Below are 27,845 nucleotides of genomic sequence, written 5' to 3' on the forward strand. Positions count from 1 at the left end.
TTGTTTTATGTTGATTGGTGTTTTATGTTATGTTCGATGTTTATGTTGATTGTTGTTTTATGTTGTTTATGTAGATTGATGGTTTATGTTGTTTTATGTTATGTTTTATTTTTTTTATGTTCATTAATGTTTTATATTATGTTCAATGTTTTATGTTATTTTATGTAATGTTTTATGTTGTTTTATGTTGATTGATGGTTTACGTTGTTTTATGTTATGTTTTATGTTGTTTTATGTTGTTTTATGTTGTTTTATGTTGTTTGATGTTTTATGTTGTTTTATGTTGATTGGTGTTTTATGTTATGTTCGATGTTTATGTTGATTGTTGTTTTATGTTGTTTATGTTGATGGTTTATGTTGTTTTATGTTATGTTTTATTTTTTTTTATGTTCATTGATGTTTTATATTATGTTTGATGTTTTATGTTGTTTTATGTTGTTTTATGCTTTATTTTATGTTCTGTTTTATGTTGATTGAAGGTTTATGTTGTTTTATGTTGATTGATGATTTACATTGTTTTATGTTGTTTTATGTTGTTCGATGTTTTATGTTATATGTTTTATGTTGTTTTATGTTGTTCGATGTTTTATGTTTTATGTTGTTTTATGTTGTTTTATGTTGATTGATGTTTTATGTTGTTTTATGTTATGTTCAATGTTTTATGTTGTTTTCTGTTGATTGATGGTTTCCGTTGTTTTATGTTATGTTTTATGTTGTTTGAAGTTTTATGTTGTTTTATGTTGATTGGTGTTTTATGTTATGTTCGATGTTTATGTTGATTGTTGTTTTATGTTGTTTATGTAGATTGATGGTTTATGTTGTTTTATGTTATGTTTTATTATTTTTATGTTCATTAATGTTTTATATTATGTTCAATGTTTTATGTTATTTTATGTAATGTTTTATGTTGTTTTATGTTGATTGATGGTTTACGTTGTTTTATGTTATGTTTTATGTTGTTTTATGTTGTTTTATGTTGTTTGATGTTTTATGTTGTTTTATGTTGATTGGTGTTTTATGTTATGTTCGATGTTTATGTTTTATGTTGTTTTATGTTGTTTATGTTGATGGTTTATGTTGTTTTATGTTATGTTTTATTTTTTTTTATGTTCATTGATGTTTTATATTATGTTTGATGTTTTCTGTTGTTTTATGTTGTTTTATGCTTTATTTTATGTTCTGTTTTATGTTGATTGAAGGTTTATGTTGTTTTATGTTGATTGGTGTTTTATGTTATGTTCGATGTTTATGTTGATTGTTGTTTTATGTTGTTTATGTAGATTGATGGTTTATGTTGTTTTATGTTATGTTTTATTTTTTTTATGTTCATTAATGTTTTATATTATGTTCAATGTTTTATGTTATTTTCTGTAATGTTTTATGTTGTTTTATGTTGATTGATGGTTTACGTTGTTTTATGTTATGTTTTATGTTGTTTTATGTTGTTTTATGTTGTTTGATGTTTTATGTTGTTTTATGTTGATTGGTGTTTTATGTTATGTTCGATGTTTATGTTTTATGTTGTTTTATGTTGTTTATGTTGATGGTTTATGTTGTTTTATGTTATGTTTTATTTTTTTTTATGTTCATTGATGTTTTATATTATGTTTGATGTTTTCTGTTGTTTTATGTTGTTTTATGCTTTATTTTATGTTCTGTTTTATGTTGATTGAAGGTTTATGTTGTTTTATGTTGATTGATGATTTACATTGTTTTATGTTGTTTTATGTTGTTTGATGTTTTATGTTATATGTTTTATGTTGTTTTATGTTTGATGGTTTACATTGTTTTATGTTTTATGTTGTTTTATGCTTTATTTTATGTTCTGTTTTATGTTGTTTTCTGTTGATTGACGGTTTATGTTGTTTTATGTTTTATGTTGTTTTATGTTATATGTTTTATGTTGTTTTATGTTGTTTTATGCTTTATATTATGTTCTGTTTTATGTTGATTGATGGTTTACATTGTTTTATGTTATGTTTTATGTTGTTTTATGTTGTTTTATGTTGTTTGATGTTTTATGTTGTTTTATGTTTATTGGTGTTGATTGGTGTTTTATGCTATGTTCGATGTTTATGTTGATTGTTGTTTTATGTTGTTTATGTTGATGGTTTATGTTGTTTTATGTTATGTTTTATTTTTTTTTATGTACATTGATGTTTTATATTATGTTCGATGTTTTATGTTGTTTTATGTAATGTTTTATGTTGTTTTATGTTGTTTTATGCTTTATTTTAAGTACTGTTTTATGTTGATTGAAGGTTTATGTTGTTTTATGTTGATTGATGGTTTCCGTTGTTTTATGTTATGTTTTATGTTGTTTTATGTTGTTTGATGTTTTATGTTGTTTTATGTTGATTGGTGTTTTATGTGATGTTCGATGTTTATGTTGATTGTTGTTTTATGTTGTTTATGTTGATGGTTTATGTTGTTTTATGTTTTATTTTTTTTTATGTTAATTGATGTTTTATATTATGTTCGATGTTTTATGTTGTTTTATGTAATGTTTTATTTTGTTTTATGTTGTTTTATGCTTTATTTTATGTTCTGTTTTATGTTGATTGAAGGTTTATGTTGTTTTATGTTGATTGATGATTTACATTGTTTTATGTTGTTTTATGTTGTTCGATGTTTTATGTTATATGTTTTATGTTGTGTTTTATGTTGTTTTATGTTGTTTTATGTTTTATGTTGTGTTTTATGTTGTTTTATTTTATGTTCTGTTTTATGTTGTTTTATGTTGATTGATGTTTTATGTTGTTTTATGTTATGTTCAATGTTTTATGTTGTTTTCTGTTGATTGATGGTTTCCGTTGTTTTATGTTATGTTTTATGTTGTTTGAAGTTTTATGTTGTTTTATGTTGATTGGTGTTTTATGTTATGTTCGATGTTTATGTTGATTGTTGTTTTATGTTGTTTATGTAGATTGATGGTTTATGTTGTTTTATGTTATGTTTTATTTTTTTTATGTTCATTAATGTTTTATATTATGTTCAATGTTTTATGTTATTTTATGTAATGTTTTATGTTGTTTTATGTTGATTGATGGTTTACGTTGTTTTATGTTATTTTTTATGTTGTTTTATGTTGTTTTATTTTGTTTGATGTTTTATGTTGTTTTATGTTGATTGGTGTTTTATGTTATGTTCGATGTTTATGTTTTATGTTGTTTTATGTTGTTTATGTTGATGGTTTATGTTGTTTTATGTTGATTGATGTTTTATGTTGTTTTATGTTATGTTCAATGTTTTATGTTGTTTTCTGTTGATTGATGGTTTCGGTTGTTTTATGTTATGTTTTATGTTATTCTATGTTGTTTTATGTTTTATGTTGTTTGAAGTTTTATGTTGTTTTATGTTGATTGGTGTTTTATGTTATGTTCGATGTTTATGTTGATTGTTGTTTTATGTTGTTTATGTAGATTGATGGTTTATGTTGTTTTATGTTATGTTTTATTTTTTTTATGTTCATTAATGTTTTATATTATGTTCAATGTTTTATGTTATTTTATGTAATGTTTTATGTTGTTTTATGTTGATTGATGGTTTACGTTGTTTTATGTTATGTTTTATGTTGTTTTATGTTGTTTTATGTTGTTTTATGTTGTTTGATGTTTTATGTTGTTTTATGTTGATTGGTGTTTTATGTTATGTTCGATGTTTATGTTGATTGTTGTTTTATGTTGTTTATGTTGATGGTTTATGTTGTTTTATGTTATGTTTTATTTTTTTTTATGTTCATTGATGTTTTATATTATGTTTGATGTTTTATGTTGTTTTATGTTGTTTTATGCTTTATTTTATGTTCTGTTTTATGTTGATTGAAGGTTTATGTTGTTTTATGTTGTTCGATGTTTTATGTTATATGTTTTATGTTGTTTTATGTTTTATGTTGTTTTATGTTATGTTTTATTTTTTTTATGTTCATTAATGTTTTATATTATGTTCAATGTTTTATGTTATATTATGTAATGTTTTATGTTGTTTTATGTTGATTGATGGTTTACGTTGTTTTATGTTATGTTTTATGTTGTTTTATGTTGTTTTATGTTGTTTGATGTTTTATGTTGTTTTATGTTGATTGGTGTTTTATGTTATGTTCGATGTTTATGTTTTATGTTGTTTTATGTTGTTTATGTTGATAGTTTATGTTGTTTTATGTTATGTTTTATTTTTTTATGTTCATTGATGTTTTATATTATGTTTGATGTTTTATGTTGTTTTATGTTGTTTTATGCTTTATTTTATGTTCTGTTTTATGTTGATTGAAGGTTTATGTTGTTTTATGTTGATTGATGATTTACATTGTTTTATGTTGATTTATGTTGTTCGATGTTTTATGTTATATGTTTTATGTTGTGTTTTATGTTGTGTTTTATGTTGTTTTATGTTGTTTTATGTTTTATGTTGTGTTTTATGTTGTTTTATTTTATGTTCTGTTTTATGTTGTTTTATGTTGATTGATGTTTTATGTTGTTTTATGTTATGTTCAATGTTTTATGTTGTTTTCTGTTGATTGATGGTTTCCGTTGTTTTATGTTATGTTTTATGTTGTTTGAAGTTTTATGTTGTTTTATGTTGATTGGTGTTTTATGTTATGTTCGATGTTTATGTTGATTGTTGTTTTATGTTGTTTATGTAGATTGATGGTTTATGTTGTTTTATGTTATGTTTTATTTTTTTTATGTTCATTAATGTTTTATATTATGTTCAATGTTTTATGTTATTTTATGTAATGTTTTATGTTATTTTATGTTGATTGATGGTTTACGTTGTTTTATGTTATGTTTTATGTTGTTTTATGTTGTTTTATGTTTTATGTTGTATTTTATGTTGTTTTATTTTATGTTCTGTTTTATGTTGTTTTATGTTGATTGATGTTTTATGTTGTTTTATGTTATGTTCAATGTTTTATGTTGTTTTCTGTTGATTGATGGTTTCCGTTGTTTTATGTTATGTTTTATGTTGTTTGAAGTTTTATGTTGTTTTATGTTGATTGGTGTTTTATGTTATGTTCGATGTTTATGTTGATTGTTGTTTTATGTTGTTTATGTAGATTGATGGTTTATGTTGTTTTATGTTATGTTTTATTTTTTTTATGTTCATTAATGTTTTATATTATGTTCAATGTTTTATGTTATTTTATGTAATGTTTTATGTTGTTTTATGTTGATTGATGGTTTACGTTGTTTTATGTTATGTTTTATGTTGTTTTATGTTGTTTTATGTTGTTTGATGTTTTATGTTGTTTTATGTTGATTGGTGTTTTATGTTATGTTCGATGTTTATGTTGATTGTTGTTTTATGTTGTTTATGTTGATAGTTTATGTTGTTTTATGTTATGTTTTATTTTTTTTTATGTTCATTGATGTTTTATATTATGTTTGATGTTTTATGTTGTTTTATGTTGTTTTATGCTTTATTTTATGTTCTGTTTTATGTTGATTGAAGGTTTATGTTGTTTTATGTTGATTGATGATTTACATTGTTTTATGTTGATTTATGTTGTTCGATGTTTTATGTTATATGTTTTATGTTGTGTTTTATGTTGTTTTATGTTGTTTTATGTTTTATGTTGTGTTTTATGTTGTTTTATTTTATGTTCTGTTTTATGTTGTTTTATGTTGATTGATGTTTTATGTTGTTTTATGTTATGTTCAATGTTTTATGTTGTTTTCTGTTGATTGATGGTTTCCGTTGTTTTATGTTATGTTTTATGTTGTTTGAAGTTTTATGTTGTTTTATGTTGATTGGTGTTTTATGTTATGTTCGATGTTTATGTTGATTGTTGTTTTATGTTGTTTATGTAGATTGATGGTTTATGTTGTTTTATGTTATGTTTTATTTTTTTTATGTTCATTAATGTTTTATATTATGTTCAATGTTTTATGTTATTTTATGTAATGTTTTATGTTGTTTTATGTTGATTGATGGTTTACGTTGTTTTATGTTATGTTTTATGTTGTTTTATGTTGTTTTATGTTGTTTGATGTTTTATGTTGTTTTATGTTGATTGGTGTTTTATGTTATGTTCGATGTTTATGTTGATTGTTGTTTTATGTTGTTTATGTTGATGGTTTATGTTGTTTTATGTTATGTTTTATTTTTTTTTATGTTCATTGATGTTTTATATTATGTTTGATGTTTTATGTTGTTTTATGTTGTTTTATGCTTTATTTTATGTTCTGTTTTATGTTGATTGAAGGTTTATGTTGTTTTATGTTGATTGATGATTTACATTGTTTTATGTTGTTTTATGTTGTTTATGTAGATTGATGGTTTATGTTGTTTTATGTTATGTTTTATTTTTTTTATGTTCATTAATGTTTTATATTATGTTCAATGTTTTATGTTATTTTATGTAATGTTTTATGTTGTTTTATGTTGATTGATGGTTTACGTTGTTTTATGTTATGTTTTATGTTGTTTTATGTTGTTTTATGTTGTTTGATGTTTTATGTTGTTTTATGTTGATTGGTGTTTTATGTTATGTTCGATGTTTATGTTGATTGTTGTTTTATGTTGTTTATGTTGATGGTTTATGTTGTTTTATGTTATGTTTTATTTTTTTTTATGTTCATTGATGTTTTATATTATGTTTGATGTTTTATGTTGTTTTATGTTGTTTTATGCTTTATTTTATGTTCTGTTTTATGTTGATTGAAGGTTTATGTTGTTTTATGTTGATTGATGATTTACATTGTTTTATGTTGTTTTATGTTGTTCGATGTTTTATGTTATATGTTTTATGTTGTTTTATGTTGTTCGATGTTTTATGTTATATGTTTTATGTTGTTTTATGTTTTATGTTGTTTTATGTTATATGTTTTATGTTGTGTTTTATGTTGTTTTATGTTTTATGTTGTGTTTTATGTTGTTTTATGTTGTTTTTTGTTATATGTTTTATGTTGATTGATGGTTTACGTTGTTATATGTTCTGTTTTATGTTGTTTTTGTTGTTGGTTTATGTTGTTTTATGTTATGTTTTATTTTTTTTAATGTTCATTGATGTTTTATATTATGTTCGATGTTTTATGTTGTTTTATGTAATGTCTTATGTTGTTTTATGTTGTTTTATGCTTTATTTTAAGTACTGTTTTATGTTGATTGAAGGTTTATGTTGTTTTATGTTGATTGATGGTTTACATTGTTTTATGTTATGTTTTATGTTGTTTTATGTTGTTTGATGTTTTATGTTGTTTTCTGTTGATTGGTGTTTTATGTTATGTTCGATGTTTATGTTGATTGTTGTTTTATGTTGTTTATGTTGATGGTTTATGTTGTTTTATGTTATGTTTTATTTTTTTTTATGTTCATTGATGTTTTATATTATGTTTGATGTTTTATGTTGTTTTATGTTGTTTTATGCTTTATTTTATGTTCTGTTTTATGTTGATTGAAGGTTTATGTTGTTTTATGTTGATTGATGATTTACATTGTTTTATGTTGTTTTATGTTGTTTGATGTTTTATGTTATATGTTTTATGTTGTTTTATGTTTGATGGTTTACATTGTTTTATGTTTTATGTTGTTTTATGCTTTATTTTATGTTCTGTTTTATGTTGTTTTCTGTTGATTGACGGTTTATGTTGTTTTATGTTTTATGTTGTTTTATGTTATATGTTTTATGTTGTTTTATGTTGTTTTATGTTGTTTTATGTTGTTTTATGTTGTTTGATGTTTTATGTTGTTTTATGTTTATTGGTGTTGATTGGTGTTTTATGCTATGTTCGATGTTTATGTTGATTGTTGTTTTATGTTGTTTATGTTGATGGTTTATGTTGTTTTATGTTATGTTTTATTTTTTTTTATGTTCATTGATGTTTTATATTATGTTCGATGTTTTATGTTGTTTTATGTAATGTTTTATGTTGTTTTATGCTTTATTTTAAGTACTGTTTTATGTTGATTGAAGGTTTATGTTGTTTTATGTTGATTGATGGTTTCCGTTGTTTTATGTTATGTTTTATGTTGTTTTATGTTGTTTGATGTTTTATGTTGTTTTATGTTGATTGGTGTTTTATGTTATGTTCGATGTTTATGTTGATTGTTGTTTTATGTTGTTTATGTTGATGGTTTATGTTGTTTTATGTTTTATTTTTTTTTATGTTCATTGATGTTTTATATTATGTTCGATGTTTTATGTTGTTTTATGTAATGTTTTATGTTGTTTTATGTTGTTTTATGTTGTTTTATGTTGTTTTATGTTGATTGGTGTTTTATGTTATGTTCGATGTTTATGTTGATTGTTGTTTTATGTTGTTTATGTTGATGGTTTATGTTGTTTTATGTTATGTTTTATTTTTTTTTATGTTCATTGATGTTTTATATTATGTTCGATGTTTTATGTTGTTTTATGTAATGTTTTATTTTGTTTTATGTTGTTTTATGCTTTATTTTATGTTCTGTTTTATGTTGATTGAAGGTTTATGTTGTTTTATGTTGATTGATGATTTACATTGTTTTATGTTGTTTTATGTTGTTTGATGTTTTATGTTATATGTTTTATGTTGTTTTATGTTTGATGGTTTACATTGTTTTATGTTTTATGTTGTTTTATGCTTTATTTTATGTTCTGTTTTATGTTGTTTTCTGTTGATTGACGGTTTATGTTGTTTTATGTTTTATGTTGTTTTATGTTATATGTTTTATGTTGTTTTATGTTGTTTTATGCTTTATATTATGTTCTGTTTTATGTTGATTGATGGTTTACATTGTTTTATGTTATGTTTTATGTTGTTTTATGTTGTTTTATGTTGTTTGATGTTTTATGTTGTTTTATGTTTATTGGTGTTGATTGGTGTTTTATGCTATGTTCGATGTTTATGTTGATTGTTGTTTTATGTTGTTTATGTTGATGGTTTATGTTGTTTTATGTTATGTTTTATTTTTTTTTATGTACATTGATGTTTTATATTATGTTCGATGTTTTATGTTGTTTTATGTAATGTTTTATGTTGTTTTATGTTGTTTTATGCTTTATTTTAAGTACTGTTTTATGTTGATTGAAGGTTTATGTTGTTTTATGTTGATTGATGGTTTCCGTTGTTTTATGTTATGTTTTATGTTGTTTTATGTTGTTTGATGTTTTATGTTGTTTTATGTTGATTGGTGTTTTATGTGATGTTCGATGTTTATGTTGATTGTTGTTTTATGTTGTTTATGTTGATGGTTTATGTTGTTTTATGTTTTATTTTTTTTTATGTTAATTGATGTTTTATATTATGTTCGATGTTTTATGTTGTTTTATGTAATGTTTTATTTTGTTTTATGTTGTTTTATGCTTTATTTTATGTTCTGTTTTATGTTGATTGAAGGTTTATGTTGTTTTATGTTGATTGATGATTTACATTGTTTTATGTTGTTTTATGTTGTTCGATGTTTTATGTTATATGTTTTATGTTGTGTTTTATGTTGTTTTATGTTGTTTTATGTTTTATGTTGTGTTTTATGTTTTATTTTATGTTCTGTTTTATGTTGTTTTATGTTGATTGATGTTTTATGTTGTTTTATGTTATGTTTGATGTTTATGTTGATTGTTGTTTTATGTTGTTTATGTAGATTGATGGTTTATGTTGTTTTATGTTATGTTTTATTTTTTTTATGTTCATTAATGTTTTATATTATGTTCAATGTTTTATGTTATTTTATGTAATGTTTTATGTTGTTTTATGTTGATTGATGGTTTACGTTGTTTTATGTTATGTTTTATGTTGTTTTATGTTGTTTTATGTTGTTTGATGTTTTATGTTGTTTTATGTTGATTGGTGTTTTATGTTATGTTCGATGTTTATGTTGATTGTTGTTTTATGTTGTTTATGTTGATGGTTTATGTTGTTTTATGTTATGTTTTATTTTTTTTTATGTTCATTGATGTTTTATATTATGTTTGATGTTTTATGTTGTTTTATGCTTTATTTTATGTTCTGTTTTATGTTGATTGAAGGTTTATGTTGTTTTATGTTGATTGATGATTTACATTGTTTTATGTTGTTTTATGTTGTTCGATGTTTTATGTTATATGTTTTATGTTGTTTTATGTTGTTCGATGTTTTATGTTATATGTTTTATGTTGTTTTATGTTTTATGTTGTTTTATGTTATGTTTTATTTTTTTTATGTTCATTAATGTTTTATATTATGTTCAATGTTTTATGTTATTTTATGTAATGTTTTATGTTGTTTTATGTTGATTGATGGTTTACGTTGTTTTATGTTGTTTTATGTTGTTTTATGTTGTTTTATGTTGTTTTATGTTGTTTGATGTTTTATGTTGTTTTATGTTGATTGGTGTTTTATGTTATGTTCGATGTTTATGTTGATTGTTGTTTTATGTTGTTTATGTTGATAGTTTATGTTGTTTTATGTTATGTTTTATTTTTTTTTTATGTTCATTGATGTTTTATATTATGTTTGATGTTTTATGTTGTTTTATGTTGTTTTATGCTTTATATTATGTTCTGTTTTATGTTGATTGATGGTTTACATTGTTTTATGTTATGTTTTATGTTGTTTTATGTTGTTTTATGTTGTTTGATGTTTTATGTTGTTTTATGTTTATTGGTGTTGATTGGTGTTTTATGCTATGTTCGATGTTTATGTTGATTGTTGTTTTATGTTGTTTATGTTGATGGTTTATGTTGTTTTATGTTATGTTTTATTTTTTTTTATGTACATTGATGTTTTATATTATGTTCGATGTTTTATGTTGTTTTATGTAATGTTTTATGTTGTTTTATGTTGTTTTATGCTTTATTTTAAGTACTGTTTTATGTTGATTGAAGGTTTATGTTGTTTTATGTTGATTGATGGTTTCCGTTGTTTTATGTTATGTTTTATGTTGTTTTATGTTGTTTGATGTTTTATGTTGTTTTATGTTGATTGGTGTTTTATGTGATGTTCGATGTTTATGTTGATTGTTGTTTTATGTTGTTTATGTTGATGGTTTATGTTGTTTTATGTTTTATTTTTTTTTATGTTAATTGATGTTTTATATTATGTTCGATGTTTTATGTTGTTTTATGTAATGTTTTATTTTGTTTTATGTTGTTTTATGCTTTATTTTATGTTCTGTTTTATGTTGATTGAAGGTTTATGTTGTTTTATGTTGATTGATGATTTACATTGTTTTATGTTGTTTTATGTTGTTTGATGTTTTATGTTATATGTTTTATGTTGTTTTATGTTTGATGGTTTACATTGTTTTATGTTTTATGTTGTTTTATGCTTTATTTTATGTTCTGTTTTATGTTGTTTTATGTTGATTGACGGTTTATGTTGTTTTATGTTTTATGTTGTTTTATGTTATATGTTTTATGTTGTGTTTTATGTTGTTTTATGTTGTTTTATGTTGTTTTATGTTTTATGTTGTGTTTTATGTTGTTTTATGTTGTTTTATGTTATATGTTTTATGTTGATTGATGGTTTACGTTGTTATATGTTATGTTTTATGTTGTTTTATGTTGTTTTATGTTATATGTTTTATGTTGATTGATGGTTTACGTTGTTATATGTTATGTTTTATGTTGTTTTATGTTGTTTTATGTTTTATGTTCTATGTTATATGTTGTTTTATGTTTGATGGTTTACGTTGTTTTATGTTTTATGTTGTTTTATGCTTTATTTTATGTTCTGTTTTATGTTGTTTTATGTTGATTGATGTTTTATGTTGTTTTATGTTATGTTCAATGTTTTATGTTGTTTTCTGTTGATTGATGGTTTCGGTTGTTTTATGTTATGTTTTATGTTATTCTATGTTGTTTTATGTTTTATGTTGTTTGAAGTTTTATGTTGTTTTATGTTGATTGGTGTTTTATGTTATGTTCGATGTTTATGTTGATTGTTGTTTTATGTTGTTTATGTAGATTGATGGTTTATGTTGTTTTATGTTATGTTTTATTTTTTTTATGTTCATTAATGTTTTATATTATGTTCAATGTTTTATGTTATTTTATGTAATGTTTTATGTTGTTTTATGTTGATTGATGGTTTACGTTGTTTTATGTTGTTTGATGTTTTATGTTGTTTTATGTTGATTGGTGTTTTATGTTATGTTCGATGTTTATGTTGATTGTTGTTTTATGTTGTTTATGTTGATGGTTTATGTTGTTTTATGTTATGTTTTATTTTTTTTTATGTTCATTGATGTTTTATATTATGTTTGATGTTTTATGTTGTTTTATGTTGTTTTATGCTTTTTTTTATGTTCTGTTTTATGTTGATTGAAGGTTTATGTTGTTTTATGTTGATTGATGATTTACATTGTTTTATGTTGTTTTATGTTGTTCGATGTTTTATGTTATATGTTTTATGTTGTGTTTTATGTTGTTTTATGTTGTTTTATGTTTTATGTTGTGTTTTATGTTTTATTTTATGTTCTGTTTTATGTTGTTTTATGTTGATTGATGTTTTATGTTGTTTTATGTTATGTTTGATGTTTATGTTGATTGTTGTTTTATGTTGTTTATGTAGATTGATGGTTTATGTTGTTTTATGTTATGTTTTATTTTTTTTATGTTCATTAATGTTTTATATTATGTTCAATGTTTTATGTTATTTTATGTAATGTTTTATGTTGTTTTATGTTGATTGATGGTTTACGTTGTTTTATGTTATGTTTTATGTTGTTTTATGTTGTTTTATGTTGTTTGATGTTTTATGTTGTTTTATGTTGATTGGTGTTTTATGTTATGTTCGATGTTTATGTTGATTGTTGTTTTATGTTGTTTATGTTGATGGTTTATGTTGTTTTATGTTATGTTTTATTTTTTTTTATGTTCATTGATGTTTTATATTATGTTTGATGTTTTATGTTGTTTTATGCTTTATTTTATGTTCTGTTTTATGTTGATTGAAGGTTTATGTTGTTTTATGTTGATTGATGATTTACATTGTTTTATGTTGTTTTATGTTGTTCGATGTTTTATGTTATATGTTTTATGTTGTTTTATGTTGTTCGATGTTTTATGTTATATGTTTTATGTTGTTTTATGTTTTATGTTGTTTTATGTTATGTTTTATTTTTTTTATGTTCATTAATGTTTTATATTATGTTCAATGTTTTATGTTATTTTATGTAATGTTTTATGTTGTTTTATGTTGATTGATGGTTTACGTTGTTTTATGTTATGTTTTATGTTGTTTTATGTTGTTTTATGTTGTTTTATGTTGTTTGATGTTTTATGTTGTTTTATGTTGATTGGTGTTTTATGTTATGTTCGATGTTTATGTTGATTGTTGTTTTATGTTGTTTATGTTGATAGTTTATGTTGTTTTATGTTATGTTTTATTTTTTTTTATGTTCATTGATGTTTTATATTATGTTTGATGTTTTATGTTGTTTTATGTTGTTTTATGCTTTATTTTATGTTCTGTTTTATGTTGATTGAAGGTTTATGTTGTTTTATGTTGATTGATGATTTACATTGTTTTATGTTGATTTATGTTGTTCGATGTATTATGTTATATGTTTTATGTTGTGTTTTATGTTGTTTTATGTTGTTTTATGTTTTATGTTGTGTTTTATGTTGTTTTATTTTATGTTCTGTTTTATGTTGTTTTATGTTGATTGATGTTTTATGTTGTTTTATGTTATGTTCAATGTTTTATGTTGTTTTCTGTTGATTGATGGTTTCCGTTGTTTTATGTTATGTTTTATGTTGTTTTATGTTGTTTGATGTTTTATGTTGTTTTATGTTGATTGGTGTTTTATGTTATGTTCGATGTTTATGTTGATTGTTGTTTTATGTTGTTTATGTTGATGGTTTATGTTGTTTTATGTTATGTTTTATTTTTTTTTATGTTCATTGATGTTTTATATTATGTTTGATGTTTTATGTTGTTTTATGCTTTAATTTATGTTCTGTTTTATGTTGATTGAAGGTTTATGTTGTTTTATGTTGATTGATGATTTACATTGTTTTATGTTGTTTTATGTTGTTCGATGTTTTATGTTATATGTTTTATGTTGTGTTTTATGTTGTTTTATGTTGTTTTATGTTTTATGTTGTGTTTTATGTTTTTTTATTTTATGTTCTGTTTTATGTTGTTTTATGTTGATTGATGTTTTATGTTGTTTTATGTTATGTTCAATGTTTTATGTTGTTTTCTGTTGAATGATGGTTTCCATTGTTTTATGTTATGTTTTATGTTGTTTGATGTTTTATGTTGTTTTATGTTGATTGGTGTTTTATGTTATGTTCGATGTTTATGTTGATTGTTGTTTTATGTTGTTTATGTTGATGGTTTATGTTGTTTTATGTTATGTTTTATTTTTTTTTATGTTCATTGATGTTTTATATTATGTTTGATGTTTTATGTTGTTTTATGTAATGTTTTATGTTGTTTTATGTTGATTGATGGTTTACGTTGTTTTATGTTATGTTTTATGTTGTTTTATGTTGTTTTATGTTGTTTGATGTTTTATGTTGTTTTATGTTGATTGGTGTTTTATGTTATGTTCGATGTTTATGTTGATTGTTGTTTTATGTTGTTTATGTTGATGGTTTATGTTGTTTTATGTTATGTTTTATTTTTTTTTATGTTCATTGATGTTTTATATTATGTTTGATGTTTTATGTTGTTTTATGTTGTTTTATGCTTTATTTTATGTTCTGTTTTATGTTGATTGAAGGTTTATGTTGTTTTATGTTGATTGATGATTTACATTGTTTTATGTTGTTTTATGTTGTTCGATGTTTTATGTTATATGTTTTATGTTGTTTAATGTTGTTTGATGTTTTATGTTATATGTTTTATGTTGTTTTATGTTTTATGTTGTTTTATGTTATATGTTTTATGTTGTGTTTTATGTTGTTTTATGTTGTTTTATGTTTTATGTTGTGTTTTATGTTGTTTTATGTTGTTTTTTGTTATATGTTTTATGTTGATTGATGGTTTACGTTGTTATATGTTGTGTTTTATGTTGTTTTATGTTGTTTTATGTTGTTTTATGTTTTATGTTCTATGTTATATGTTGTTTTATGTTTGATGGTTTACGTTGTTTTATGTTTTATGTTGTTTTATGCTTTATGTTCTATGTTATATGTTGTTTTATGTTTGAAGGTTTATGTTGTTTTATGTTGATTGATGATTTACATTGTTTTATGTTGTTTTATGTTGTTTGATGTTTTATGTTATATGTTTTATGTTGTTTTATGTTTGATGGTTTACATTGTTTTATGTTTTATGTTGTTTTATGCTTTATTTTATGTTCTGTTTTATGTTGTTTTCTGTTGATTGATGGTTTATGTTGTTTTATGTTTTATGTTGTTTTATGTTATATGTTAAATGTTGTGTTTTATGTTGTTTTATGTTGTTTTATGTTTTATGTTGTGTTTTATGTTGTTTTATGTTGTTTTATGTTTTATGTTCTATGTTATATGTTGTTTTATGTTATATGTTTTATGTTGATTGATGGTTTACGTTGTTATATGTTTTGTTTTATGTTGTTTTATGTTGTTTTATGTTTTATGTTCTATGTTATATGTTGTTTTATGTTTGATGGTTAACGTTGTTTTATGTTTTATGTTGTTTTATGCTTTATTTTATGTTCTGTTTTATGTTGTTTTATGTTGATTGATGTTTTATGTTGTTTTATGTTATGTTCAATGTTTTATGTTGTTTTCTGTTGATTGATGGTTTCCGTTGTTTTATGTTATGATTTATGTTATTCTATGTTGTTTTATGTTTTATGTTGTTTGAAGTTTTATGTTGTTTTATGTTGATTGGTGTTTTATGTTATGTTCGATGTTTATGTTGATTGTTGTTTTATGTTGTTTATGTAGATTGATGGTTTATGTTGTTTTATGTTATGTTTTATTTTTTTTATGTTCATTAATGTTTTATATTATGTTCAATGTTTTATGTTATTTTATGTAATGTTTTATGTTGTTTTATGTTGATTGATGGTTTACGTTGTTTTATGTTATGTTTTATGTTGTTTTATGTTGTTTTATGTTGTTTGATGTTTTATGTTGTTTTATGTTGTTTTATGTTTTATGTTGTGTTTTATGTTGTTTTATGTTGTTTTTTGTTATATGTTTTATGTTGATTGATGGTTTACATTGTTATATGTTCTGTTTTATGTTGTTTTATGTTGTTTTATGTTGTTTTATGTTTTATGTTCTATGTTATATGTTGTTTTATGTTTGATGGTTTACGTTGTTTTATGTTTTATGTTGTTTTATGCTTTATTTTATGTTCTGTTTTATGTTGTTTTATGTTGATTGATGTTTTATGTTGTTTTATGTTATGTTCAATGTTTTATGTTGTTTTCTGTTGATTGATGGTTTCCGTTGTTTTATGTTATGTTTTATGTTATTCTATGTTGTTTTATGTTTTATGTTGTTTGAAGTTTTATGTTGTTTTATGTTGATTGGTGTTTTATGTTATGTTCGATGTTTATGTTGATTGTTGTTTTATGTTGTTTATGTAGATTGATGGTTTATGTTGTTTTATGTTATGTTTTATTTTTTTTATGTTCATTAATGTTTTATATTATGTTCAATGTTTTATGTTATTTTATGTAATGTTTTATGTTGTTTTATGTTGATTGATGGTTTACGTTGTTTTATGTTATGTTTTATGTTGTTTTATGTTGTTTTATGTTTTATGTTGTTTTATGTTATATGTATGTTTTATGTTGTTTTATGTTGTTTGATGTTTTATGTTGTTTTATGTTGTTTTATGTTTTATGTTGTGTTTTATGTTGTTTTATGTTGTTTTTTGTTATATGTTTTATGTTGATTGATGGTTTACATTGTTATATGTTCTGTTTTATGTTGTTTTATGTTGTTTTATGTTTTATGTTCTATGTTATATGTTGTTTTATGTTTGATGGTTTACGTTGTTTTATGTTTTATGTTGTTTTATGCTTTATTTTATGTTCTGTTTTATGTTGTTTTATGTTGATTGATGTTTTATGTTGTTTTATGTTATGTTCAATGTTTTATGTTGTTTTCTGTTGATTGATGGTTTCCGTTGTTTTATGTTATGTTTTATGTTATTCTATGTTGTTTTATGTTTTATGTTGTTTGAAGTTTTATGTTGTTTTATGTTGATTGGTGTTTTATGTTATGTTCGATGTTTATGTTGATTGTTGTTTTATGTTGTTTATGTAGATTGATGGTTTATGTTGTTTTATGTTATGTTTTATTTTTTTTATGTTCATTGATGTTTTATATTATGTTCGATGTTTTATGTTATTTTATGTAATGTTTTATTTTGTTTTATGTTGATTGATGGTTTACGTTGTTTTATGTTATATGTATGTTTTATGTTGTTTTATGTTTTATGTTGTTTTATGTTATATGTATGTTTTATGTTGTTTTATGTTGATTGATGGTTTCCGTTGTTTTATGTTATGTTTTATGTTATTCTATGTTGTTTTATGTTTTAAGTTGTTTGAAGTTTTATGTTGTTTTATGTAATGTTTTATGTTGTTTTATGTTGTTTTATGCTTTATTTTAAGTACTGTTTTATGTTGATTGAAGGTTTATGTTGTTTTATGTTGATTGATGGTTTCCGTTGTTTTATGTTATGTTTTATGTTGTTTTATGTTGTTTGATGTTTTATGTTGTTTTATGTTGATTGGTGTTTTATGTTATGTTCGATGTTTATGTTGATTGTTGTTTTATGTTGTTTATGTTGATGGTTTATGTTGTTTTATGTTTTATTTTTTTTTATGTTCATTGATGTTTTATATTATGTTCGATGTTTTATGTTGTTTTATGTAATGTTTTATGTTGTTTTATGTTGTTTTATGTTGTTTTATGTTGATTGGTGTTTTATGTTATGTTCGATGTTTATGTTGATTGTTGTTTTATGTTGTTTATGTTGATGGTTTATGTTGTTTTATGTTATGTTTTATTTTTTTTTATGTTCATTGATGTTTTATATTATGTTCGATGTTTTATGTTGTTTTATGTAATGTTTTATTTTGTTTTATGTTGTTTTATGCTTTATTTTATGTTCTGTTTTATGTTGATTGAAGGTTTATGTTGTTTTATGTTGATTGATGATTTACATTGTTTTATGTTGTTTTATGTTGTTTGATGTTTTATGTTATATGTTTTATGTTGTTTTATGTTTGATGGTTTACATTGTTTTATGTTTTATGTTGTTTTATGTTGTTTTATGTTTTTTTATGTTTTATGTTCTATGTTATATGTTGTTTTATGTTTGATGGTTTACGTTGTTTTATGTTTTATGTTGTTTTATGCTTTATGTTCTATGTTATATGTTGTTTTATGTTTGAAGGTTTATGTTGTTTTATGTTGATTGATGATTTACATTGTTTTATGTTGTTTTATGTTGTTTGATGTTTTATGTTATATGTTTTATGTTGTTTTATGTTTTATGTTGTTTTATGTTATATGTTTTATGTTGTGTTTTATGTTGTTTTATGTTGTTTTATGTTTTATGTTGTGTTTTATGTTGTTTTATGTTTTATGTTGTGTTTTATGTTGTTTTATGTTGTTTTATGTTATATGTTTTATGTTGATTGATGGTTTACGTTGTTATATGTTTTGTTTTATGTTGTTTTATGTTGATTTATGTTTTATGTTCTATGTTATATGTTGTTTTATGTTTGATGGTTTACGTTGTTTTATGTTTTATGTTGTTTTATGTTTTATGTTGTGTTTTATGTTGTTTTATGTTTTATGTTGTGTTTTATGTTGTTTTATGTTGTTTTATGTTATATGTTTTATGTTGATTGATGGTTTACGTTGTTATATGTTTTGTTTTATGTTGTTTTATGTTTTATGTTCTATGTTATATGTTGTTTTATGTTTGATGGTTTACGTTGTTTTATGTTTTATGTTGTTTTATGTTGATTGGTGTTTTATGTTATGTTCGATGTTTATGTTGATTGCTGTTTTATGTTGTTTATGTTGATGGTTTATGTTGTTTTATGTTATGTTTTATTTTTTTTTTGTTCATTGATGTTTTATATTATGTTCGATGTTTTATGTTGTTTTATGTATTGTTTTATTTAGTTTTATGTTGTTTTATGCTTTATTTTATGTTCTGTTTTATGTTGATTGAAGGTTTATGTTGTTTTATGTTGATTGATGATTTACATTGTTTTATGTTGTTTTATGTTGTTTGATGTTTTATGTTATATGTTTTATGTTGTTTTATGTTTTATGGTTTACATTGTTTTATGTTTTATGTTGTTTTATGTTGTTTTATGTTGTTTTATGTTTTATGTTCTATGTTATATGTTGTTTTATGTTTGATGGTTTACGTTGTTTTATGTTTTATGTTGTTTTATGCTTTTTATATGTTGTTTTATGTTTGAAGGTTTATGTTGTTTTATGTTTGATGGTTTACATTGTTTTATGTTTTATGTTGTTTTATGTTTTATGTTATATGTTTTATGTTGTTTTATGTTTGATGGTTTACATTGTTTTATGTTTTATGTTGTTTTATGCTTTATTTTATGTTCTGTTTTATGTTGTTTTCTGTTGATTGACGGTTTATGTTGTTTTATGTTTTATGTTGTTTTATGTTATATGTTTTATGTTGTGTTTTATGTTGTTTTATGTTGTTTTATGTTTTATGTTGTGTTTTATGTTGTTTTATGTTTTATGTTGTGTTTTATGTTGTTTTATGTTGTTTTATGTTATATGTTTTATGTTGATTGATGGTTTACATTGTTATATGTTTTGTTTTATGTTGTTTTATGTTGTTTTATGTTTTATCTTCTATGTTATATGTTGTTTTATGTTTGATGGTTTATGTTGTTTTATGTTTTATGTTGCTTTATGCTTTATTTTATGTTCAGTTTTATGTTGTTTTATGTTGATTGATGTTTTATGTTGTTTTATGTTGATTGGTGTTTTATGTTATGTTCGATGTTTATGTTGATTGTTGTTTTATGTTGTTTATGTTGATGGTTTATGTTGTTTTATGTTATGTTTTATTTTTTTTTATGTTCATTGATGTTTTATATTATGTTTGATGTTTTATGTTGTTTTATGCTTTATTTTATGTTCTGTTTTATGTTGATTGAAGGTTTATGTTGTTTTATGTTGATTGATGATTTACATTGTTTTATGTTGTTTTATGTTGTTCGATGTTTTATGTTATATGTTTTATGTTGTTTTATGTTGTTCGATGTTTTATGTTATATGTTTTATGTTGTTTTATGTTTTATGTTGTTTTATGTTATGTTTTATTTTTTTTATGTTCATTAATGTTTTATATTATGTTCAATGTTTTATGTTATTTTATGTAATGTTTTATGTTGTTTTATGTTGATTGATGGTTTACGTTGTTTTATGTTGTTTTATGTTGTTTTATGTTGTTTTATGTTGTTTTATGTTGTTTTATGTTGTTTTATGTTGTTTGATGTTTTATGTTGTTTTATGTTGATTGGTGTTTTATGTTATGTTCGATGTTTATGTTGATTGTTGTTTTATGTTGTTTATGTTGATAGTTTATGTTGTTTTATGTTATGTTTTATTTTTTTTTATGTTCATTGATGTTTTATATTATGTTTGATGTTTTATGTTGTTTTATGTTGTTTTATGCTTTATATTATGTTCTGTTTTATGTTGATTGATGGTTTACATTGTTTTATGTTATGTTTTATGTTGTTTTATGTTGTTTTATGTTGTTTGATGTTTTATGTTGTTTTATGTTTATTGGTGTTGATTGGTGTTTTATGCTATGTTCGATGTTTATGTTGATTGTTGTTTTATGTTGTTTATGTTGATGGTTTATGTTGTTTTATGTTATGTTTTATTTTTTTTTATGTACATTGATGTTTTATATTATGTTCGATGTTTTATGTTGTTTTATGTAATGTTTTATGTTGTTTTATGTTGTTTTATGCTTTATTTTAAGTACTGTTTTATGTTGATTGAAGGTTTATGTTGTTTTATGTTGATTGATGGTTTCCGTTGTTTTATGTTATGTTTTATGTTGTTTTATGTTGTTTGATGTTTTATGTTGTTTTATGTTGATTGGTGTTTTATGTGATGTTCGATGTTTATGTTGATTGTTGTTTTATGTTGTTTATGTTGATGGTTTATGTTGTTTTATGTTTTATTTTTTTTTATGTTAATTGATGTTTTATATTATGTTCGATGTTTTATGTTGTTTTATGTAATGTTTTATTTTGTTTTATGTTGTTTTATGCTTTATTTTATGTTCTGTTTTATGTTGATTGAAGGTTTATGTTGTTTTATGTTGATTGATGATTTACATTGTTTTATGTTGTTTTATGTTGTTTGATGTTTTATGTTATATGTTTTATGTTGTTTTATGTTTGATGGTTTACATTGTTTTATGTTTTATGTTGTTTTATGCTTTATTTTATGTTCTGTTTTATGTTGTTTTATGTTGATTGACGGTTTATGTTGTTTTATGTTTTATGTTGTTTTATGTTATATGTTTTATGTTGTGTTTTATGTTGTTTTATGTTGTTTTATGTTGTTTTATGTTTTATGTTGTGTTTTATGTTGTTTTATGTTGTTTTATGTTATATGTTTTATGTTGATTGATGGTTTACGTTGTTATATGTTATGTTTTATGTTGTTTTATGTTGTTTTATGTTATATGTTTTATGTTGATTGATGGTTTACGTTGTTATATGTTATGTTTTATGTTGTTTTATGTTGTTTTATGTTTTATGTTCTATGTTATATGTTGTTTTATGTTTGATGGTTTACGTTGTTTTATGTTTTATGTTGTTTTATGGTTTCGGTTGTTTTATGTTATGTTTTATGTTATTCTATGTTGTTTTATGTTTTATGTTGTTTGAAGTTTTATGTTGTTTTATGTTGATTGGTGTTTTATGTTATGTTCGATGTTTATGTTGATTGTTGTTTTATGTTGTTTATGTAGATTGATGGTTTATGTTGTTTTATGTTATGTTTTATTTTTTTTATGTTCATTAATGTTTTATATTATGTTCAATGTTTTATGTTATTTTATGTAATGTTTTATGTTGTTTTATGTTGATTGATGGTTTACGTTGTTTTATGTTGTTTGATGTTTTATGTTGTTTTATGTTGATTGGTGTTTTATGTTATGTTCGATGTTTATGTTGATTGTTGTTTTATGTTGTTTATGTTGATGGTTTATGTTGTTTTATGTTATGTTTTATTTTTTTTTATGTTCATTGATGTTTTATATTATGTTTGATGTTTTATGTTGTTTTATGTTGTTTTATGCTTTTTTTTATGTTCTGTTTTATGTTGATTGAAGGTTTATGTTGTTTTATGTTGTTTTATGTTATATGTTTTATGTTGATTGATGGTTTACGTTGTTATATGTTATGTTTTATGTTGTTTTATGTTGTTTTATGTTTTATGTTCTATGTTATATGTTGTTTTATGTTTGATGGTTTACGTTGTTTTATGTTTTATGTTGTTTTATGCTTTATTTTATGTTCTGTTTTATGTTGTTTTATGTTGATTGATGTTTTATGTTGTTTTATGTTATGTTCAATGTTTTATGTTGTTTTCTGTTGATTGATGGTTTCGGTTGTTTTATGTTATGTTTTATGTTATTCTATGTTGTTTTATGTTTTATGTTGTTTGAAGTTTTATGTTGTTTTATGTTGATTGGTGTTTTATGTTATGTTCGATGTTTATGTTGATTGTTGTTTTATGTTGTTTATGTAGATTGATGGTTTATGTTGTTTTATGTTATGTTTTATTTTTTTTATGTTCATTAATGTTTTATATTATGTTCAATGTTTTATGTTATTTTATGTAATGTTTTATGTTGTTTTATGTTGATTGATGGTTTACGTTGTTTTATGTTGTTTGATGTTTTATGTTGTTTTATGTTGATTGGTGTTTTATGTTATGTTCGATGTTTATGTTGATTGTTGTTTTATGTTGTTTATGTTGATGGTTTATGTTGTTTTATGTTATGTTTTATTTTTTTTTATGTTCATTGATGTTTTATATTATGTTTGATGTTTTATGTTGTTTTATGTTGTTTTATGCTTTTTTTTATGTTCTGTTTTATGTTGATTGAAGGTTTATGTTGTTTTATGTTGTTTTATGTTATATGTTTTATGTTGATTGATGGTTTACGTTGTTATATGTTATGTTTTATGTTGTTTTATGTTGTTTTATGTTATATGTTTTATGTTGATTGATGGTTTACGTTGTTATATGTTATGTTTTATGTTGTTTTATGTTGTTTTATGTTTTATGTTCTATGTTATATGTTGTTTTATGTTTGATGGTTTACGTTGTTTTATGTTTTATGTTGTTTTATGCTTTATTTTATGTTCTGTTTTATGTTGTTTTATGTTGATTGATGTTTTATGTTGTTTTATGTTATGTTCAATGTTTTATGTTGTTTTCTGTTGATTGATGGTTTCGGTTGTTTTATGTTATGTTTTATGTTATTCTATGTTGTTTTATGTTTTATGTTGTTTGAAGTTTTATGTTGTTTTATGTTGATTGGTGTTTTATGTTATGTTCGATGTTTATGTTGATTGTTGTTTTATGTTGTTTATGTAGATTGATGGTTTATGTTGTTTTATGTTATGTTTTATTTTTTTTATGTTCATTAATGTTTTATATTATGTTCAATGTTTTATGTTATTTTATGTAATGTTTTATGTTGTTTTATGTTGATTGATGGTTTACGTTGTTTTATGTTGTTTGATGTTTTATGTTGTTTTATGTTGATTGGTGTTTTATGTTATGTTCGATGTTTATGTTGATTGTTGTTTTATGTTGTTTATGTTGATGGTTTATGTTGTTTTATGTTATGTTTTATTTTTTTTTATGTTCATTGATGTTTTATATTATGTTTGATGTTTTATGTTGTTTTATGTTGTTTTATGCTTTTTTTTATGTTCTGTTTTATGTTGATTGAAGGTTTATGTTGTTTTATGTTGATTGATGATTTACATTGTTTTATGTTGTTTTATGTTGTTCGATGTTTTATGTTATATGTTTTATGTTGTGTTTTATGTTGTTTTATGTTGTTTTATGTTTTATGTTGTGTTTTATGTTTTATTTTATGTTCTGTTTTATGTTGTTTTATGTTGATTGATGTTTTATGTTGTTTTATGTTATGTTTGATGTTTATGTTGATTGTTGTTTTATGTTGTTTATGTAGATTGATGGTTTATGTTGTTTTATGTTATGTTTTATTTTTTTTATGTTCATTAATGTTTTATATTATGTTCAATGTTTTATGTTATTTTATGTAATGTTTTATGTTGTTTTATGTTGATTGATGGTTTACGTTGTTTTATGTTATGTTTTATGTTGTTTTATGTTGTTTTATGTTGTTTGATGTTTTATGTTGTTTTATGTTGATTGGTGTTTTATGTTATGTTCGATGTTTATGTTGATTGTTGTTTTATGTTGTTTATGTTGATGGTTTATGTTGTTTTATGTTATGTTTTATTTTTTTTTATGTTCATTGATGTTTTATATTATGTTTGATGTTTTATGTTGTTTTATGCTTTATTTTATGTTCTGTTTTATGTTGATTGAAGGTTTATGTTGTTTTATGTTGATTGATGATTTACATTGTTTTATGTTGTTTTATGTTGTTCGATGTTTTATGTTATATGTTTTATGTTGTTTTATGTTGTTCGATGTTTTATGTTATATGTTTTATGTTGTTTTATGTTTTATGTTGTTTTATGTTTTATGTTCTATGTTTTATGTTGTTTTATGTTTGATGGTTTACGTTGTTTAATGTTTTATGTTGTTTTATGCTTTATTTTAAGTTATGTTTTATGTTGTTTTATGTTTTATGTTATATGTTTTATGTTGTTTTATGTTTGATGGTTTACGTTGTTTAATGTTTTATGTTGTTTTATGCTTTATTTTAAGTTATGTTTTATGTTGTTTTATGTTATATGTTTTATGTTGATTGATGGTTTACATTGTTTTATGTTGTTTTATGTTTTATGTTGATTGATGGTTTACATTGTTATATTTAATGTTTTATGTTGTTTTATGTTGTTTTATGTTTTATGTTGTTTTATGTTGTTTTATGTTATGTTCGATGTTTATGTTGATGTTATGTTTTATGTTGTTTTATGTTATATGTTTTATGTTGATTGTTGGTTTATGTTGTTATATTTAATGTTTTATGTTGTTTTATGTTGTTTTATGTTTTATGTTGTTTTATGTTGTTTTATGTTATATGTTTTATGTTGTTTTATGTTGTTTTATATTTTATTTTGTGTTTTATGTTGTTTTATGTTGTTTTATGTTTTATGTTGTTTTATGTTATATGTTTTATGTTGATTGATGGTTTACATTGTTTTATGTTGTTTTATGTTTTATGTTGATTGATGGTTTACATTGTTTTATGTTGTTTTATTTTTTATGCTGCGTTTTATGTTGTTTTAGGTTGTTTTATGTTATGTTCGATGTTTATGTTGATGTTATGTTTTATGTTGTTTTATGTTATATGTTTTATGTTGATTGATGGTTTACGTTGTTTTATGTTATGTTTTATGTTGTTTTATGTTGTTTTATGTTGTTTTATGTTTTATGTTATATGTTTTATGTTGTTTTATGTTATATGTTTTATGTTGTTTTATGTTGTTTTATGTTGTTTATGTAGATTGATGGTTTATGTTGTTTTATGTTATGTTATTTTTTGTTTTATGTTGACTGATATTTTATGTTATGTTCAATATTTTATGTTGTTTTATGTAATGTTTTATGTTGTTTTATGTTTTATGTTGTTTTATGTTATGTTTCATGTTGTTTTATGTTGATTGATGGTTTATGTTGTTTTATGTTATGTTTTATTTTTTTTATGTTCATTGATGTTTTATATTATGTTCGATGTTTTATGTTGTTTTATGTTGTTTTATGTTGTTTTATGCTTTATTTTATGTTCTGTTTTATGTTGATTGAAGTTTTATGTTGTTTTATGTTGATTGATGGTTTACGTTGTTTTATGTTATGTTTTATGTTGTTTTATGTTGTTTTATGTTGTTTTATGTTGATTGGTGTTTTATGTTATGTTCGATGTTTATGTTGATTGTTGTTTTATGTTGTTTATGTTGATGGTTTATGTTGTTTTATGTTATGTTTTATTTTTTTTATGTTTATTGATGTTTTATATTATGTTTGTTGTTTTATGTTGTTTTATGTAATGTTTTATGTTGTTTTATGCTTTATTTTATGTTCTGTTTTATGTTGATTGAAGGTTTATGTCGTTTTATGTTGATTGATGTTTTATGTTGTTTTACGTTATGTTCAATGTTTTCTGTTGTTTTCTGTTGATTGACGGTTTATGTTGTTTTATGTTTTATGTTGTTTTATGTTATATGTTTTATGTTGTGTTTTATGTTGTTTTATGTTGTTTTATGTTATATGTTTTATGTTGATTGATGGTTTACATTGTTTTATGTTATGTTTTATGTTGTTTTATGTTTTATGTTATATGTTTTATGTTGTTTTATGTTATGTTCAATGTTTTATGTTGTTTTCTGTTGATTGACGGTTTATGTTGTTTTATGTTTTATGTTCTATGTTTTATGTTGTTTTATGTTTGATGGTTTACGTTGTTTAATGTTTTATGTTGTTTTATGCTTTATTTTAAGTTATGTTTTATGTTGTTTTATGTTATATGTTTTATGTTGATTGATGGTTTACATTGTTTTATGTTGTTTTATGTTTTATGTTGATTCATGGTTTACATTGTTATATTTAATGTTTTATGTTGTTTTATGTTGTTTTATGTTTTATGTTGTTTTATGTTGTTTTATGTTATGTTCGATGTTTATGTTGATGTTATGTTTTATGTTGTTTTATGTTATATGTTTTATGTTGATTGTTGGTTTATGTTGTTATATTTAATGTTTTATGTTGTTTTATGTTGTTTTATGTTTTATGTTGTTTTATGTTGTTTTATGTTATATGTTTTATGTTGTTTTATATTTTATTTTGTGTTTTATGTTGTTTTATGTTGTTTTATGTTGTTTTATGTTATATGTTTTATGTTGATTGATGGTTTACATTGTTTTATGTTGTTTTATGTTTTATGTTGATTGATGGTTTACATTGTTTTATGTTGTTTTATGTTTTATGCTGCGTTTTATGTTGTTTTAGGTTGTTTTATGTTATGTTCGATGTTTATGTTGATGTTATGTTTTATGTTGTTTTATGTTATATGTTTTATGTTGATTGATGGTTTACGTTGTTTTATGTTATGTTTTATGTTGTTTTATGTTGTTTTATGTTTTATGTTATATGTTTTATGTTGTTTTATGTTATATGTTTTATGTTGTTTTATGTTGTTTTATGTTGTTTATGTAGATTGATGGTTTATGTTGTTTTATGTTATGTTATTTTTTGTTTTATGTTGACTGATATTTTATGTTATGTTCAATATTTTATGTTGTTTTATGTAATGTTTTATGTTGTTTTATGTTTTATGTTGTTTTATGTTATGTTTCATGTTGTTTTATGTTGATTGATGGTTTATGTTGTTTTATGTTATGTTTTATTTTTTTTATGTTCATTGATGTTTTATATTATGTTCGATGTTTTATGTTGTTTTATGTTGTTTTATGTTGTTTTATGCTTTATTTTATGTTCTGTTTTATGTTGATTGAAGTTTTATGTTGTTTTATGTTGATTGATGGTTTACGTTGTTTTATGTTATGTTTTATGTTGTTTTATGTTGTTTTATGTTTTATGTTGTTTTATGTTGATTGGTGTTTTATGTTATGTTCGATGTTTATGTTGATTGTTGTTTTATGTTGTTTATGTTGATGGTTTATGTTGTTTTATGTTATGTTTTATTTTTTTATGTTTATTGATGTTTTATATTATGTTTGTTGTTTTATGTTGTTTTATGTAATGTTTTATGTTGTTTTATGCTTTA

Source organism: Taudactylus pleione, unplaced genomic scaffold (genome assembly GCF_031769625.1).
Source record: "Taudactylus pleione unplaced genomic scaffold, aTauple2 ptg000253l, whole genome shotgun sequence".
In the NCBI taxonomy this organism is placed as follows: Eukaryota; Metazoa; Chordata; class Amphibia; order Anura; family Myobatrachidae; genus Taudactylus; species Taudactylus pleione.